Here is a 12130-nt window from a genome sequence, read left to right on the forward strand (position 1 = left end):
GTCAGTCTAGAGTTTATTTTGATATTTGGGTAATAGAGGGAATTGACTTGAATTTTTTCCCCCAAATGACTAATTAGTAGTACTAACAATTTTTAGTGGGTAATTCCAGTATATATTAAATTCTTACATGTTCTTGAGGTCTTCACATTTTTCTGTCCTTACAATAATAACATTTTATAATTTTACATCTAAATTATATGTTGTTAAATTTTAATATCTGGTAGGATCAACTTCCCCCTTATTCCTTCATTACTCCACTCCCCAATCTTGACTGCAGCAGTATTCCAGTGCATCCAAGATGAAAGGTAGAATAATTTTATTAAAAAACAAAGCAGCCTATTGAAATTTTCATTTTATTTTTATTCAGCTCAGAGTACTTTCTGTTTCCCTTTTGATTTTGCATTTAGCCCAAGGATCATTTACAAGAATTTAGTTTCTAAATATTTGTGCATTTTCCCTGAGATCTTTCTGTTATTGATTTTTAATTCAGTTCCATTTAAAATCATTTTAGTCAGAAAACATACTTTGATTTAAATTCTCTTAAGTTTATTGAGAATTGTTTTATAGCTTAAAATACGCCATATCTTGGTGTGTAGGCACTTGAAAAGAATGTGTATTCTGCCATTAAACTGAGTGTTCTGTAAATGTCAATTAGGTCAAATTGCTTGGTAGTGTTGTTCAAGTCTCCTATAGCCTTATTGGTTTTCTGTTTGCTTGTTCTATCAATTATTGAGAGAGGGGTATTAAAATCTTCAACTTATTGTGGATTTGTCATTTCTCCTTGCAAATCCACAAGGAGAATGTCAATGTTTTTGCTTCGTGTATTTGAAGCTTATTAGGTTTGTAGACATTTAAGAGTTTTATGTCTTCTTGATGAATTGACCCTGTAATATTCTTTTCTCTGAAATCTACTTTGATATTAGTATAGTCACTGCTGTTTTCTGTGATCAATGTTAGCGTGGCATATCTTTTTCCCATCCTTTTACTTTAACCTATTTGTATCTTTCTGTTTAAAGTGGGTTTCTTATAGGTAGCACCTAGTTGGATCTTTATTTTTTATGCAGTCTGATAGTCTCTACATTTTAATTGTGTAGTGTGTGTTCTTTTATTCTTTCTTGCTGCTTTTATACAATGTTTTTGAGATTCGTCCATGTTTGTTGTATCAGTATGAAGGTAGTTCATACCTTCTTATTTCTACATGGTATTGTACTTTATAGATATTCCATAATTTGTTTATCCATTCATCTTTTGAAGGACAGTTGAATTTTTCCAGTTTTGGCTGTTCACATTCTTCTGCAAGTCTGTGTGTGGATGTTTGTTTCACTTCTCTAAGAGTGGAATTGCTGGTTTATATGGTAAATGTATGCTTAACTTTGGAAAAATAGTTTTCTTTTTATAAAGTTGTACAATTTTACATTCCTGCAAGCAGTGTAGGAAACGTTTTGTTGCTCTACATTTCAGCAATTAGTTATTTTAAGCTAATTGTCTTGAGTTTTCCAGGTAGACAGTTATATCATCTGTAAGTAATGAAAATTTAGTATGAACATTTTCAGTATTTTTCCCTTTATTTCGTCTTCTGGCTGAATTTCATTGGTTTAAACTTTCAAAATAGGTTCAAATAATACATTTGAAAAAGAATTTCATCAAAATAATTAAAATCAAAATATGTTGACATTCTTTGAAAGGGCGGGCTGACAAACTCAACTCATTTTTCAGTGATGTAGTGTAAATGAACTGTTACATATTATCTATATGCTCATTATTAAATAGTATCACAATTTTGTTTTCATACACACCACTATGAATTCTGTGTTCAAACTCTTGATAGAGGAATACACAAACTTTTGAAGGAGAAGCAAATTCTGTCATCTGTCCCCATTCAGAAGTGCCTGTAATCCTTAAAAGCACTTGAATGCACCTATTTATGTTACACATTGCAGAAATTCTATGATGGATTTTTTTAAAAAGATATGTTTTGTTCTTATGAATAGTTACTACCTACCTGTCACAATCATTGTCAACATTTACAAGTTAACAGATATGTTTTCACATGACCCTGGGGTATGTATGTTATAGATTATTGCCTGGAGCAGTGTTTTTCAAACTCAACACTATTGACATTTAGGGCTGGATAATTTTCTGTTGTGGGGTGCTGTCCTGTGCATTGTAGGATGTCAGCAGCACGCCTGGTCTCTACCCACTTGATGCCCCTCCTACCCTCCAAAGTTATGACAACCAAAAATGTCTCCAGATATCACCAAACGTCCACTCCGGGGGTCGGGGGCAAAATTTCCCTGTTTTGAGAAACAGTGGTGTGACATCTTGAAGGGGTTCTAGGCACTACCCAGTAAGAAACACTGGCAGAACGTGAGACCATTTAATTGGTTGGTAGAATTTCCTGGTGGACCATTTCTTGACAATTGGAGAAGTTGTCTTTCTTTTGTTGCAGTTTGTGGATTCCATAAGTCACTTGGTTCCTCTGCTTTACTTCCCCACCTTACTGCCTCTCTGTGGAGTAAGAGAACCAGGAAAAGGTAACTGGAAGTTATTAATAAAATATTAGGGAAAAATGTCAGCAGATCTCTTGATGACATCCTGCCCCAACGTTCCTATTTAAGCTCCATTAGACTGTCTGTGGTCATTGTGGTTTGAAATATAGAACCCATGTTAATTCTCTTGGTTCCAGAATAAAGTGATTTATGCCATTTAACATGGTCTTATTTCTTCTCCCTTGGTTCACCTTGAGTTTTAGGAATGACACTTCTGTACCTTGGTGGCAAATGGCAAAATCTCTTAGCCATTCGCACAGAGATTGCATGGAATAGCAATCTGTGGGATCAAAGTGGTGTCCTGGATATCAGTAGACCTTACTGGTTTTTATTGATTTCCAATTATTTTACGCTTAAATTGAGCCATCTAACATAGGATGCTGAACAGGGCTTCATTTTTTGCTTTGCCAATGTAATCTTTTGAATGGAGTTCTTTATCTACCTTATACCTTAAATTTACCTATTTCTCAAAGTCATTGAGAGTAATAAAATTTCTGTGATATTTATGTTAACTTCTTAACTATAAGTATGCTAAGTACAGTTAAAGTAAATGCTCTATAAAATCTGGATATACAAAATGGATTTGCCTTTCCAAACCTTATCAGTCCTTCAGAATCCATCCAAAATTCCATATGTCCCAAGAAACTTTCCCCACCAATTCCAGCTAACATTTGTCTTTCTGTAGGCTTAAATTTTAAAAAAATCATTTATTATTATTTATGCCTATTTATTACAGCACCTGGTCTTCCTAGGTAGTCTCCCATCCAAGTACTAACCAGGCCCGACCCTGCTTAGCTTCCGCGATCAGACATCGGGCTTGTTCAGGGCGGCATGGCCGTAGACCACGGACCGTGGCGCCACTGGGGCGTGGATCCAGGACCTTCTGCGTGTAAAGCAGATGTGCCAACTGCTACACTATGGAACCACATCCCCATAGGCTTACCTTTTTTTCTCATCGTTTCATGTCTTATCTTTCCAACAAATTGTGTTTTTTTGGGAAGATAGGAGTGGAGATTTGATGGGACATCACATTTTTATACTATAATTAAGTCCTTTTTATACTTTATCTCATTTGACCTTCCTACTAACTTGAAGGTTATTAGGATAGATATAATTATATCCATTTTACAACTGAAAATGGGGCTTTAGAGAAGTCTTTCCAGCATTATCCAATTAATAGGTGGTTAAGCCAAGAGTAGTACCCGTTCCCATTAAGTATGGGGATTCCTAACTAGAAAAATTGAGCAAACCTAAAAACTGTTTTGATTTGTTATTATATTTGCAATGTGCAGAATCTTAGTGTTGCCAGTTAAAGTACTGAGACATTTAAGCCTGCTAGATGTGTACAAGGTTAGCGGGGATGGCTTATAAATTCCTGCTCTGGCTCAAGGACAGACACTGCAGAATAGCAGTCTGAGAGTGGATATACGGACTCTGATTATACAACAGTTTCTCTATATAGCCTTCTTGGAATGTGTGCTCTTTCCTGCTCTTAGGCACCTTTGCTGACCAAAGTCTCTGATGTCTTCTGCTTTAATCCTTAGCATTTCTGCTACTACTAATACAGCTTTGTGATACAAGCAGCTAAAAGTGGGTGTTTTAGGGACAGGGTCCAGTATGCACTTAAGTGATCAGGAAGTTCCTGTGTCTCGTCCAGCATGGAAACTGCAGAGAATAACTCTGCTGGTGTATATTAAACTCATAGAATGGGCGATGAAGCTCCCAGTTTGTCTATATGTCTGACCTTCGTTGTTGTCTGTCTCATGCATTGAGCATAGTCATATAGAGGTTTTGACTTACTCCCCTGGCTTGGCAGAGTTAGCTTCTGTAGATTATTTTATTGGAACCAGTTGGACCATGTTTTCTTTTAATCATACTGCTTAACTTTCTTCTGTAGAGATAAAATGGAAGCTACCTTGAAGCAAAATAGGAGCTGCTAACTTCCCTTGCCCGAACTGCCTCATACAGGTGCTCTGTATGTGTACCTGAACGTTTGAGGCAGGTCATGCCTCGTGATTGCTCTCTGCTTTGAAGGACACTTGTGTCGGTTTCTTAGATGCAATACTTCTTTACCTTCTTTTAGCTGGAATATTGCATCTCTTCCATTCACATTCCCTAGGTCTCCTTTTCCCGCTGATCTTTTTTCTAGGTCTTGACTCTGTACCTCAGTGCTTTACCACTAGCCAGTTTCAGAGTTCATTAATAGTATTCTCCACTCTGTCCAGCATACAGTCTGCTGCTTGTCTGTGCTCTATTTCCTGACTTGGACAAATCGCCTTGTTCCCCGGTCTACGGACTATTCAGTTTCTGTCCAATCTGATCCATCTGTGTCCCCCACCTCCAAGGCATTCAGTGAAAATCCTAGTTTCTCATCTGTACTCTGACCCTTAACCCCAAATGAGACTGGTGGTTACTTTGTGATTAGACTACAAAAGAAGACTGAATTCATATGTACTATTTGAGCATATTGTTTGTATGATTCCACCTTTTCTAAAGGATGTCTAAAAAGCAACGAAAGTGCTTTTGAAAATCAGAGGCTGTATTTTTGGTAGTAGTTCTTTCATTTATTCTGCTGGAGGATCCAGGTTGAGCTCTTTATCAGATATTCTCAAACTTATGTACTGGGATAGTCCTAACAATAGAAAACCTTGATTCACAGATCAGATGTGCCATTTGATAAATATAACGTACAAGAACTCAATAAAACCAGGCTGTTTGATGGAAGCATAATAAAAACCTGCAGGGAAAAAGAGCACATAGCTGTGGTAGCAAGTGTAAAACAAAGGGCAGAACTGAGGAGTCACAGAATTACCGGGGATGGTTCCATATATGCTCGGATGCCACAGGCACCCAGGACTAGGCCTCGCTTTGACCATTCAGAAGGTAGAATTTTGGGATACTTGCATCATCTGAAGCCATCTATCGCTGACAACAAACCATTATAACACATAGAGTCATTAGTTAAGAAGAAGTTAGGTTTCGTCTTCCCTCTTAATGTAAGGGATAGAGAAGCCGATGCTCATGACATACTGAAAATGGAGATTTTATATCATCAAAAGTTCCTATAACCAGAGTTTAGTTTTACAAGGCTGCAGGTGATATCAGACATCACCTAATGGAATTGCTTAAGAAGGAAGAGATGAGGGGAGATGGAGGTGAGCATTTGTTGACTCCTTCCGTGGTTAGCTGTGTGCCAGGTGCTTTATGATGCTACCTCATACAGTTTTCATAACACCTCTGTGGAGTAGCCAGTGGTTCCTCATTTTATAAATTAGCTGAGGTCGCATTACTCTGGAGTGTTTGCATGGGATTTGAACCCGGATCTAACTCCAAACCCCTGCTCCTTAGAATGAGGCAGGCTTGCTTTAGAAAATGAAAGCTCTACGGCCATGCTACCCTGAACACGCCCATCCCGTCTGATCTCGGAAGCTAAGCAGAGTCAGGCCTGGTTAGTACTTGGATGGGAGACCACCTAGGAAGACCAGGTGCTGTAGGTGTAAAAAAAAAAAAAGCTTCGATTTTGGCAGCAAGGCAGTGATGAGGAAAGACAGCTTCAGGTCCCTTGTTTCATACAGATTGCTGTATTTGAAAGCATGGGGCATTCTCAACATGGGATGTCTATTAGGATCACCTGTGAAGATTTATAAAAAGAAAAAACAAACCCACCGCCCCAAGAATTCTGAATCTAACTGGGTTCTGGATGTGGGGCTGAGACTTCCAAGATGATTCTTAGTTGTTAGGATTGAGAATGTCTATGTATAGAGAATGAAAGAATGGATGTGAGTCCTGGAGTGGCCCTACAGATATTTCTAACCCTCCTGTGAGAGAAAACTGAGGTCCCAAGATCTCAGAAGTCAGATATTCCTTCTTCATTCAGTCCTGCACTTACCCAGTATTGACTATTTGTTACTCTGGGCGATTCAGAATATGCAAAAAAAAAAAAAAAATGTTTTTCCTGCCTTTGAAGAGTTTTTAGCTGACGACCATATAGTTAATGCAAAGCCACAGTTGGAACCCATACTTCCCAACTTCACTAGTATTATAAAACCTTTTGAATGTTATCATTGCCAGGCCTTCTTTGACATCCCGTAAGCTGTGTAAATGGTTTCTGTTAACACTGTGGTGAGTGGCCTCCAAAGCCCCTGGGCTTCCCCATTTCAGAAGTCTCCTGCCTGTCTTTCTGCCTCATTACCAGCCTGGTATTCAACCATCCATTTTGCCTTAGGTTCACAGGCTCCCAGCTTTTCAGTTCACTGCTTTGTTCTCAGTTCATTTTTAAGCATCTCACCTGGAAAGGCCTAAAAAGCTACCCAATGATTATTTTAGAATTGCAATGCTTAGACAAAACCTGCCCTACTGGTGGTCATCCGGAGCTCTTTGCTGTGCTTTCTAATTAGTTCAGTCCTCTGACTCATCCCACAGTGTTTTTGTGGGCTGCATATTTTTCAGAGTTTTTCCAGATCTGTTAAGAACAGTAAATGCAGCAGAAGGGAGGAGCACGTCCCTCCAAAAAAAAAAGGGAAAGAGGAGGGCAGTGTATGCCCAGCACTGTCCTAGGCCCTTTTTTGTACGTTTTTTTCTTTAATGCTTCTCAATAGTCTTGGAGGATAAAGTTTCCATATCTGCAAAATATGGATAGTAACTGAAGCTTAGAGATATTAAGTAATTTTCTTAAGGTTACATAAACAAGTAAATTTTGTTGCTAGAAATCTAACCATAGAACCTTCTTATCTAAAAGTCATGTTCTTTTCCTTGTACAGCCATGCGCTGCTTAAGGATTGGGATACATTTTGAGAAATGTGTCATTAGGAGATTTTGTCCTTGTGTGAACACCATAGAGTGTACTTACACAAACCCAGATGGTGTAGCCTACTACTGTATTTGTATGTGCTGTACTTTATGACTAGCAGCGCCGTAGGTTTATTTATATCAGCATCACCAGAGACTTATGAGTAATGCCCTATGCTGTGACTTTATGACGGCTTTGATGTCACTAAGCAATAGGAGTTTTCCAGCTCTGTATAATTTCATGGGACCACCGTCATACATGCTATCTGTTGTTAACAGAAACATCGTTATGCAGCCCATGACTGTACCATATGCCATGTTATATGTAAAGCTTTTGATCTAGTTCAAACCTACTTTTTGGATAAGTGACTCTTAAGTTTAATTTTTTATATCTTCAGTAGGTTTTAGAAAGTAAAACTTTGATTTAACAATCCAGGAGAGATATAGGACTTGGGACAGGACTTAGAGAAGGTAGCATTAGGTATCATAGTCTGAGAATTGTGGTGAGAGTAGGTACTGATCTCCTAGGCCAGCTCATTGGAACCAGGAGCCAACACAGCCACTATTACAGGCCAGTGTCAGAACTTGGAAAGCTCAGGGTGACAGAAGCATAAATGCTAAGCCAAGGTACTTGAGAAGCCAGAAGTGATGTGGAGAGATGGACCTCCAGCTCAGAAATATCTCCCATTACATTGTATGCCAATTAGAGATAACTTATTCTTCCTTTTAATAAAATAATCTTTTCTTTGAATCTTAAATTGTAGCTTGAATTTCTGTGTACATTCCTTTTTTGGTAACACTTATCTGGGCCTCAGATTTTGAATCTACAAAGTGATAATTAAAACTTACTCTAATGAGGAAATGAGAACATGTATGTGAATGACTTGCACACTGTAGACTATCCATACCAATACTAAGTATGGGACTCTAGCTTCCTTAAAAACTAACAGATTGATGAGAATGGCAGTTTCGATGTTGGGTGAAGGGAACAATGATTTTTGGAGCATGAATAACTCCAAGAGAAGCAAGATCAGAGCGGGGAAGCTACATTGGGAGTGGGTTGAAAGGCTTTAGATTTTTGGGGAGTGGAGGGGATATAAATGAGATCTCTGTGTGCTTGGAGCTGGAGGTTGAGGGAGATCAAAGACTAAACCTGATCTGGTGCTGACCTGGGGTCTTACTGAGGGCAGCAGTTGCCCTTGTGCATGTGAACACCTTGTACAATCTTTATTTCTGTGATGAGTTGTTTAGAGCCTAACGTAACACCTAAATGTGATGGAATATCCTGTGGAAATCAAATCACATGACATAACATTTATATGTGAGTCCTGTAACGGAAACAACAGAAGCAAGGATCGGCATGAGTTTGTGTGACAGGTTGGGAAACCACCAAGACAGAAAGTTACCCGTACAAGTCTGGGCTACTGAAGACTGAAGCTAAAAGCAACCTCTATGTTTTACTTCTCCAACACTCTCTCACCCTTCTCCTTTTTTTTTTTTTTTTTTTTTTTTTTATCAAAACATGGTATTACTGTGCTCTCAAGGGCGAATTATAATTAAACTAACCACAGCGTAAAGCTCTTCAATGCAGAGTCTCTGAGCGAAGTGTGGAGAAGCTGGTTAGAGAAGAGGTATTATGTAATGACCTAATTATGAGGCCTGCCATCTGCTTAGGAATCACGCCTGCCTGGTTAGGATTCCCTGATTGCATTTTTCAAGGAGGATGCTAGATTGTTAAGGGAGCAGTGTGTGTGTGGTAGGTAAATAACACTAGAAACATTTAGTGCCTTTCTTGAGGGAGATTGGTAGGTTGTGGGGAGAGGGAGATGAAGCAGCCTTGGAGGGCTCCTAAGCAGGTGTGACCCAGTAGCATGCAGAGCAGCAGAAGGTTAGTTATTCTGTAGGAGAGGCTCCTGGTATCAGGGAAGGGGCAGCTGGGTGAAGGTGGCTATCAGAATATGGCCGGAAACCCCAAATCTTCATGAAGAACCAACTGAGACATTTTCTCCACCCAGAGAAAGAGTGGAAAATCTACTTTGTTTTTTTAATGAATGGTTTGTACTATGGAAGGAAATTTTAAATCCAGAAGCCTACAAAAGTGGGCCTAAGTCAGCATAGAATTGAAACACAAACAACTATGATCAGGGCACTTGATGGGTTGCCTCTGAAGGGACTCAGGGCCATGAATCAGATGAGAAAAAAAATCGTGTAGCTATCAAGAAGCTGGCAGGTGAGGGAGTATGTCTTTGGGTCTGCTGTGGGTATTTCTCATAGGTGGAAAGGAATCTTTGGACTGTGAGCCATGAGGCTGAGACCCAGGAGGATACTGATACACTGCTGGTACACTAGACATACAGTGAATGACTTTCGAGGAAAATAGCAAACTTTCTAAACATTCTTTAGGAGGATCTGTAACAGAAAATCTCTTTGCCTTCAGGTTTTGAAAATTTGCCTGTATGGGCCTACCTCATTGTATTGTGCTTCACAGACATTGAGAATTTTTACAAATTGAAGGCAATTTGATATTTCTGAGCTGGAGGTCCATCTCTCCACATCCTGATACAGGCATATCTCTGAGACATGCCTGTATCAGGAAAATCAGCAAGTAATTGATATAATAAGAGTGAACATCCCACAGGAAGTCATATTTTGCTTATTCCTTCCCCTATTCTCATCTTTCAGAGAGCTTCTTTTAATTTCCATCTATTGCCCACCGCCTACCCTCCAGTATGAAAGCAATGTCTTTTAAAGAAATGATCATTCATATTCCTGCATAGAATTTAGGAGGTTGTTGGTGTGTTTCGTATCCCTAAAGAATCACCAAAATATAGCACATACGCAGCCCCAAAGGTTGGAGATTTTTCTGTCCCTTTAATTCAGTGCCACACTTTCATTTTGCAGATAAGAAAATGGAAACCCAGAAAAGCGTAGTGACTTGCTCAAGGTCATAGCTTGTCATTTGTGGAACTTGGGCCAGAACTAAGTCTCCTGATTCTTGGCCCATTGTTCATTCTGTTATCCCTAGGTATCTTATGTGAAGATTTCTTTGAAATGTTACCAAGAGTTCTGTGGCAATGGCAGTGACATAACTGCACAATACATGGACATAGTTCTTTGGGTGTTATTTGGGCCTCCCACTGGTATCTTAACTTCCAGCACAGTCCTCAGAGCAGCAGAGAATAGTTTTAAGGGGCTAGACATTGACATTCTCTTCCGTGAGTTTGCATAGACTTCGGAGCAGAAAGACTTATTTCCACACTGAGCTTGCCTCTTCTCTTTACTTTGACCGCCACTTCTTGTTGGACCCGTTTCTTTAACAACCTTGGGATATCCTTTCTTTTTCCCCTAACTTTCCTAAGCATTCACACTTAAGCTTGAGCAGACATCTGGCAAAGAGGTTTCTTTGTAAGATCTAGAAAAGCCATTTAAAATGTGGATTCTGGTATACTTTATTTTTCCCAGTGGCAGATCTTTCCAGGAGAATAGGAGTTTGCAAAGTCATTGGCTTTCTTCCTTAGACACAGATAGCCAACATGATCAAGTTTCCTTATCATCTCTCTCACCCCTAAACCACTGGCAGGGTTTATTCATTTTAGTCACATAGGTTTTTAATATAAAAAGAGACTCTGATTCTATTCTAAGTGTTCTCAGTATACTGCAGGTTTTATTTTTTTACTTCAAAAAGCCCCTGATCCTGGGGTAGTGATTCCCCAAACTAGTAGATGATCTATAGTGTCTGGGAGGCTTAAAAAAAAAAAAAAAAATCGCAGGGCCCCACCTAGGCCTACCGAATCAACCTCTTATCAGCATTTAGCTATTTACCAAGTACTTCTTCAGTGATATAATACGTACTTTGTATATTGGATAGTTAATCATGGACTATTAATTTATCTAGAGCCTCTTGAGAGGACAAAAGGTTTTGTTTTGTTTTTTTAAACAGTGCACTACATTCAGCGTGGCATTGTAAAGTGAATCTATTTTTTTCTGCAGTAATGCAAGAATGAATAGCAAAAAACATTCTCTAAATATGTTTATTCTCTAAATATTTGAAAATGGACTGACTCACCTCCAGAGTGACAAATCTAAATTGCAGAGAAATGTTTTAATTCAGGGCTTTAAAAAAGGATGTAATTTAAAAATGTACATTTATGGTAAATGGGTTGAAAATTAATGTAAATAAAACACTTTAAGTAAAAATAGATTCTTTATATTAATTTGTTTTTAAACTCAGCATCTTTTAAAAACTTGATTATTGGGCAAGTGGTGACCATCATTTTGCACATACACTGAATGTAGAAATAACACAGACTACCTAAAAATTATAGTGTTTTAATACTTACTGCCTTCATAGAGTTCATCTAAGTCAGTCTTCTGGTTTTACAAATGGGAAAGCTGACCCAGTGAGGAGAAATTAGTTAATCCATGTATTAATCAAGAGTTTCTATAGGTACACAGTAGTTAGCTACTTAAATTAGATGAAAGACAAAAGGGAAAATGTTGAAAAGATGAGGTGTGGGGTGGGGGTGGGGGTGTCTCATGGAACCTGAGAGCAGGAGCGCTGCTGACCCTTGGGGAAGGTCTGTGGAACAAGAAGCCTCTCAGGAGTCTCTGTCTCTTACATCTGATTTCCGCCCCCCACCCTCCTTCCTGCTTTGGTCTTCACTTTCTCTCTGCAGGTGGACTTCTGCTGTTCATTCATTCTAGTGACTTCATATGGTTACCATATGGCTCTCACTTTCCCTTGTTACATGCAGTTTAAGTTGCCTGCATGAACTTATACTTTCCAGGGAAAG

At 38.8% G+C, this 12130-nt stretch overlaps 1 protein-coding gene and 2 pseudogenes across 16 annotated transcripts in view; 2 read left to right on the plus strand and 1 right to left on the minus strand.

The window, feature by feature from the left end:
• The window catches only part of AAK1 (AP2 associated kinase 1), a 158989-nt gene that overhangs the window by 34264 nt on the left and 112595 nt on the right, over positions 1-12130 (plus strand). The window lies entirely within an intron of this gene.
• LOC112478083 lies at positions 3277-3392 on the minus strand (annotated as a pseudogene).
• LOC112477947 lies at positions 5929-6046 on the plus strand (annotated as a pseudogene).

Source organism: Pteropus alecto, unplaced genomic scaffold (assembly GCF_000325575.1).
Source record: "Pteropus alecto unplaced genomic scaffold, ASM32557v1 scaffold131, whole genome shotgun sequence".
Lineage (NCBI taxonomy): Eukaryota > Metazoa > Chordata > Mammalia > Chiroptera > Pteropodidae > Pteropus > Pteropus alecto.